This window comes from Salmo salar, chromosome 27 (assembly GCF_965601325.2).
Source record: "Salmo salar chromosome 27, fSalSal1, whole genome shotgun sequence".
NCBI classification, from domain to species: domain Eukaryota; kingdom Metazoa; phylum Chordata; class Actinopteri; order Salmoniformes; family Salmonidae; genus Salmo; species Salmo salar.
In genome coordinates this window covers 40,492,501-40,500,000 of record NC_138317.1, presented here as the reverse complement: position 1 = coordinate 40,500,000, position 7,500 = coordinate 40,492,501, and the positions used below count along the sequence as shown (strand labels likewise).

Here is a 7,500-nt window from a genome sequence, read left to right as displayed (position 1 = left end):
GAGAGAGATAGATGAAGGGCGATGGAGAGAGAGAGATGAAAGGAGATGGAGAGAGATAGATGAAAGGAGATGGAGAGATAGAGAGACCCACAGGCCGTGTGCGAATACCCATACTTGCGTTGTAAATAGTAGGCATTATGGGAAAATTTTTACGTTTTATAGTATGGGGAAAATGTCATACTCTTTTCGGCTTTTCATATAGTACAATTCACTGCATGCTATTGAGAAAGAGAATGGTCTTCAGACACATGTGTGTTTGACAGCAGCTGATAATCAGAGAAGGTGACGCGCTGTACCAAAATGAACGAACGGCGGGAATCAACCCAACAGCTCATCAGAAGATGCATCCTCAGTATGGATGAGTAGTATGTTGATATTTGTTGCATACTACATTCATTTTTTTACTAAACAGTACGTTCTAAATAGTACTGTATGTAGTACGATTAGTACACAGTATGTCGTTTTAGTAAGTAGTAGGCAAGACCGATTTCGGACAGAGTCGGTGTCTTGTCAGAGAGAAAGACAGATGCTAATCAGGCTGGATCTCTCCCTTGCCCATCCCGGACTCAGCAGTGGAGGAGGGATCTGGTAGAGTTACAGGTCAGCGGGGTTAGTGATCTGGTAGAGTTACAGGTCAGCGGGGTTAGTGGGAGTGATCTGGTAGAGTTACAGGTCAGCGGGGTTAGTGGGAGGGATCTGGTAGAGTTACAGGTCAGCGGGGTTAGTAGGAGGGATCTGGTAGAGTTACAGGTCAGCGGGGTTAGTAGGAGGGATCTGGTAGAGTTACAGGTCAGCGGGGTTAGTAGGAGGGATCTGGTAGAGTTACAGGTCAGCGGGGTTAGTAGGAGTGATCTGGTAGAGTTACAGGTCAGCGGGGTTAGTAGGAGGGATCTGGCAGAGTTACAGGTCAGCGGGGTTAGTAGGAGGGATCTGGTAGAGTTACAGGTCAGCGGGGTTAGTAGGAGGGATCTGGTAGAGTTACAGGTCAGCGGGGTTAGTAGGAGGGATCTGGTAGAGTTACAGGTCAGCGGGGTTAGTAGGAGGGATCTGGTAGAGTTACAGGTCAGCGGGGTTAGTAGGAGGGATCTGGTAGAGTTACAGGTCAGCGGGGTTAGTAGGAGGGATCTGGTAGAGTTACAGGTCAGCGGGGTTGGTGGGAGGGATCTGGCAGAGTTACAGGTCAGCGGGGTTAGTAGGAGGGATCTGGTAGAGTTACAGGTCAGCGGGGTTGGTGGGAGGGATCTGGCAGAGTTACAGGTCAGCGGGGTTAGTAGGAGGGATCTGGTAGAGTTACAGGTCAGCGGGGTTAGTGGGAGTGATCTGGTAGAGTTACAGGTCAGCGGGGTTAGTAGGAGGGATCTGGTAGAGTTACAGGTCAGCGGGGTTAGTAGGAGGGATCTGGTAGAGTTACAGGTCAGCGGGGTTAGTAGGAGGGATCTGGTAGAGTTACAGGTCAGCGGGGTTAGTAGGAGTGATCTGGTAGAGTTACAGGTCAGCGGGGTTAGTAGGAGTGATCTGGTAGAGTTACAGGTCAGCGGGGTTAGTGGGAGTGATCTGGTAGAGTTACAGGTCAGCGGGGTTAGTGGGAGTGATCTGGTAGAGTTACAGGTCAGCGGGGTTAGTGGGAGTGATCTGGTAGAGTTACAGGTCAGCGGGGTTAGTAGGAGTGATCTGGTAGAGTTACAGGTCAGCGGGGTTAATAGGAGTGATCTGGTAGAGTTACAGGTCAGCGGGGTTAGTAGGAGGGATCTGGTAGAGTTACAGGTCAGCGGGGTTAATAGGAGTGATCTGGTAGAGTTACAGGTCAGCGGGGTTAGTAGGCTAACCACCAACACACTGCTCCACATCTCCAGTCTGGAATATGGAGTACAGGTGTTGGATCTTAATTTGACCAGTATTGTCACAGCAAAATTATCCTGTAGCAACAGGATTTGAACATTTAGTCCATAATGTTACTTGATCGGTGGTTAGATAATTAGCTGGCCAAAATTAGGCTACATTAAAAGTACCATACCGTCAACATAACCTTCTAGTAGTGAGGGTTTTCAGTGAAGTTATGTAAATCATGCACTTCCTGCGGTGCAGGACACTTCAAAGCAACAAAAGAGTGATCATAATTAAGATACTGTAGTGTAAATGTAAAATGACAATTGGGCACTCAAAAGAACAGAGCTTGGAGCTCATCTGCTGTGTGACGCTGGATTGGTGCAGGATGTCTGTGAATTGGCACTCAGATATAACAGCTTCCTGTCAGACAGTATCTTCAATGCGACGCTGGATTGGTGGGGATGAGGAATGTGTTTGTTTGTCTCTGCCATAGAGGCTCCTATAGTTAGCGTGTTTAAAATATTGTTTTCTGTGGTCTCTGCATGCTTCATTGTGCTACAGTGTTGCATATTTCACTGTTGTTCTAGGAGTGTGTGACGCTGTAACAGTGCTGGTTTAGCCTGGGATGCTGCAGTGCTAAGATGTAGCGGTTTAGGGCACTAAGTAGTGCACTACAGTATATAAGAAATAGGGGGCCATTTGGGACACATCCTTACTTCAGAGCTTGGTGTGTTTGTTAATATAAAGCATGTTGCCATGGAGTCAGGAGGTCAGGGTAGCAACCGTAACCTACAGCACATCTCAGGAGCGTGTTGCTATGGAGTTTTATGCTACATGGAATCAAAATCAACTCTAATCATTCATATGGAATCAAATCAAATGTCTTCCTTCATATGGAATCAAATCAACTGTATTCCTTCATATGGAATCAAATTAACTGTATTCCTTCATATGGAATCAAATCAACTGTATTCCTTCATATGGAATCAAATCAACTGTATTCCTTCATATGGAATCAAATCAACTGTATTCCTTCATATGGAATCAAATTAACTGTATTCCTTCATATGGAATCAAATTAACTGTATTCCTTCATATGGAATCAAATCAACTGTATTCCTTCATATGGAATCAAATTCCTTCATATGGAATCAAATCAAATGTCTTCCTTCATATGGAATCAAATCAACTGTATTCCTTCATATGGAATCAAATTCCTTCATATGGAATCAAATCAAATGTCTTCCTTCATATGGAATCAAATCAACTGTATTCCTTCATATGGAATCAAATCAACTGTATTCCTTCATATGGAATCAAATTAACTGTATTCCTTCATATGGAATCAAATCAACTGTATTCCTTCATATGGAATCAAATCAACTGTATTCCTTCATATGGAATCATATCAACTCTAATCCTTCATATGGAATCAAATCAACTGTATTCCTTCATATGGAATCAAATCAACTGTATTCCTTTGTGTGTGTGTGTGTGTGTGTGTGTGTGTGTGTGTGTGTGTGTGTGTGTGTGTGTGTGTGTGTGTGTATGTGACCAACTGGGGACATTTTATTGTTCCCCACAAGGTCAAATACTATTTCTAGGGGGTTTAGGGTTAAGGTTAGAATTAATGTTAGGGTTAGGAGCTAGGGTTAGGGGTTAGGAGCTAGGGTTAGGGGTTAGGGAAAAATGATTTTTGAATTGGACTGAATTGTGTGTCCCCACAAGGTTAGTCATACAATACTGTGTGTGTGTGTGTGTGTGTGTGTGTGTGTGTGTGTGTGTGTGTGTGTGTGTGTGTTTGAATGTTCGTATCTGTGTGTGTGTGTGTGTGTGTGTGTGTGTTTAGTAGTGTCATTTGGGCCAGTGTGTTCGCTCTAATACCTCTCCTTGCCCTTAGTGCTGGAATCGGAACAGTGTGTTACCATGGCGACCGGGCTCCATAATGGTTGCCACGGCGATACGAAAGGGAAGCAGCGATGCAGTGGTTGTCAGGGCGACTGATGGAATGAGGGAGGAGAGAGAGAGAGAGAGTGTGAACAAACACAGACAAATAAAAAAACTCAGTAAGAGGATGAGAGAGAAACAGAGCCGGAGACAAAGACGGAACGAAAAAGAGAGAGAGAAGAGAGGAAAGGAAAGGAGGAGACCAAATGGGTGGACAGGTGTTTGTCGTCATGCTTAAAGAGCACGAGACCGAGGCCAGCCCGTGTTCGGATACAAACACTGACTCCATTACCCTCTTTCTCTATGCATCTGGTCTGATTTGAACACTGAGAGAGAGAGAGGGAGAGAGAGAGGGAGAGAGAGGGAGAGAGAGAGCGAGAGAGAGAGAGAGAGAGAGAGAGAGAGAGAGAGAGAGAGGGAGAGAGAGAGAGAGGGAGAGAGATAGAGAGAGATAGAGAGAGGGAGAGAGATAGAGATAGATAGAAAGAGGGAGAGAGAGAGGGAGGGAGGGAGAGAGAGAGAGAGAGAGAGAGAGATGAGTCGCTGCAGAGGGCGAGTGAAAATCAAACGCCGGCTGCAGACCAGACGGTCAACACGTGGCGGCTTCCCATCTGGAACAAAGTCACGCTCTCCTTCAAGAGGCCTTATTCTGTCACATCCTGGTTATTCTTAGCCCGTTTCGCCAGAAGACCGCGGGAAAGGGGACGGGTGTGACGGGGCGGCGTGGAGGGACGTCACCGGGGCTCTGGTGACCGTGGCAGGAGACAGGATAAGGACACGTCTGCCCATGAAACGATGACATGCCGTCAGAAAGATAGCAGGCCAAGGTTCTTTCCCTTTCGTTAAGGTGTGTCTCAAATGGTGCCCTATTGTCCTATATAGGGCACTACTTTTAAGTCCTACGAGGAATAGGGGGCCATTTTGGACACATAGACACTGTCTGATGTCGACGGGTCTGTCTGTACAAGCAGATGGCCCACCGCATGTGACCCCACACAGACACCCTGTTCCCTATGGGCCATATTCTCTATATGGGACCTTGTCAAAAGTAGTGCACTACATAGGGAATAGGGTGCCATTTGGGACATTGGACATCAGTGATATCTAAGGTCATCAGTCTCACGCACTACTTTTGACCAGAGACTATGGGACACAGCCTGAGTCTTCAACGACCATCAGACTAGTGTGTGTGTGTGTGTGTGTGTGTGTGTGTGCCTGAGACTTCAACGACCATCAAACTAGTGCATCATCCAGTGTGTGTGTGTGTGTGTGTGTGTGTGTGTGTGTGTGTGTGTGTGTCAATCCTAGGGGACTCGTTACAACACAGGGCAGGGTACTGGCATGCCACCAAAGCACTTGATTTATTGAAATGCTGATACAATCATTAGAAGCAAATCCACATGAGAACATGGACTTACATTGGTCTTAGCACATGGCAGGATGTCGGTATGCATTATGATGACATGTTACGTTATGTTGGTGACCTTCAAAGACCAGCTAGCTACAGTACCAATCTGACCTCCACCCGCATCATATAGACTTACATCGGTCTTACCATACAATGTTGAACAAAGTATTTTGGTATGCATTTGGGTGTGATGTTATGTATGATGGGTATGAGTGACTTTCAATGCAATGTGACCTTCAAAACTGTAACCAGACCTCCAGCGTGTGTTACAGGTTACAGGCATGATTACCAGGGCCAAGAGAGGAAGAAAGAGACAGAGAGAGAGAGAGAGAGAGAGAGAGAGAGAGAGAGGAGACAGATAGAGACAGACAAATAGAGACCGACAGAAAGAAAGACAGACAGAGAGAGAGAGAGAGAAGACCGCGGGAAAGGTTGTTCCTCAAAAGAACAGACATGGAAACAACCACACATTCACAGCCCAGTAAGCTGTACAACATCAGAAATTCATACAGATGGGCCCAAAACAGCACAGAAAAATACAAGCAAGCAACCTGGAACCAAAATATCCAAACACTCTTAGATAACTTTCTGGATACCACATTCACTCACAGTTAAGAAGGCATCAATCTATCAGTAAAAAACATTAACTACAGTGGGGTAAAAAAGAATTTAGTCAGCCACCAATTGTGCAAGTTCTCCCACTTAAAAAGATGAGAGAGGCCTGTAATTTTCATCATAGGTACACTTCAACTATGACAGACAAAATGAGAAGAAAAAAAATCCAGAAAATGACATTGTAGGATTTTTTATGAATTTACTGTACAACCATAAACACAAACAACTTCTGGCAAAATTGAAAAAAATAAATAAATCAAAACAAGAGGAATTAGCGATACAAAATGGTGACATATGGACGACCCATTTTAAAACACTCTACAACACCGTTCAAATTGACACAAACGCAGAACAACGCCAAATTCATGCGAAGTTGAATGGATTAGAAAAAGCTATAAAGGACAATCAAAATCCATTGGACTCCCTAATTATTCACCAGGAGCTCTATAAGAAACTTCAGGCCCTCAAATGTAAAAAAGCTTGCGGACCTGATGGCATCCTAAATGAGATGCTCAAACTCACTAGTGCAAAATTTCAATTGGCTATATTAAAACTGTTTAATTTGATCCTAAGTGTAGGTTATTTCTCTGACATCTGGAATCAAGGACTCGTAACCCCAATCTTCAAGAACGGAGACAAATTTGACACTAACAATTACAGAGGCATTTGTGTGCACAGTAACCTGGGGAAGGTTTTCTGAAGTATTATAAATGTAAGAGTTCTAAACTTCCTTAATAAGCACAATGTCTTGAGTAAAAGCCAAATTGGATTTACACCAAAACATCGCACGACTGATCATATTTACACCCTACACACTCTGATAGATAAACATGTCCACCAAAATAATACCAAAATATACACTTGCTTTATCGACTTCCAAAAGCATTTGATTCTATTTGGCATACAGAACTGTTCTACAAAGTTATTGAAAGTGGTGTAGGGGGTCAAACATATGACATAATGAAATCAATGTATACTGGCAATATGTGCAGCATTGAAATTGGCAAGAAAAGAACCGAATTCGTTAACCAGGGGCGGGGCCTTCGCCAGGGTTGCAATCTGAGCCCTGCACTCTTCAATATTTACATCAACGAATTGGCCACTATTCTAGAAAAATCCTCAGCCCCTGGTGTTAGTCTCCACAATTCAGAAGTTAAATGCCTACTCTTTGCAGATGACCTATGCCTGCTGTCACCCACAACACAAGGCCTACAGCAGAGCCTGGACCTGCTAGAGCAGTACTGCCAGACCTGGGCCCTGGCAATAAACCCGAAAAATACTAAAATAATGATTTTCCAGAGAATATCCAGATCTCAGGGAATTAGACCAAAGTTCTCAATTGGTACAAAATATATAGAGTATTGTATACACTACAATTACTTAGGTTTAAAAATAAGCTCAACTGGACACCTTAATGAGGCAGTGAAAGCATGCAGGTCATTCTACGCCATTAAAAACAAATTCAAATTGAAATACCTATTAAAATTTGGCTTAAACTAATTGAATGTGTCATTGAACCAATTGTACTTTATGGCAGCGAGGTTTGGGGTCCACTTGCAAAACAAGATTTCACCAAATGGGACAAACACCCCATTGAAACCCTGCATGCAGAGTTCTGTTGCGATTCTCCTACATGTCCAGAGGAAAGCTGCAAACAATGCATGCAGGGCAGAATTAGGTCAATATCCACTAATAATAAAAAC

At 44.0% G+C, this 7,500-nt stretch overlaps 1 protein-coding gene across 1 annotated transcript in view; it reads right to left on the bottom strand.

Moving 5' to 3' along the window:
- LOC106589056 (gamma-aminobutyric acid type B receptor subunit 1) overlaps positions 1 to 7,500 on the bottom strand; it is a 145,136-nt gene that overhangs the window by 70,043 nt on the left and 67,593 nt on the right. The gene's annotated exons all lie outside the window — the stretch shown is intronic.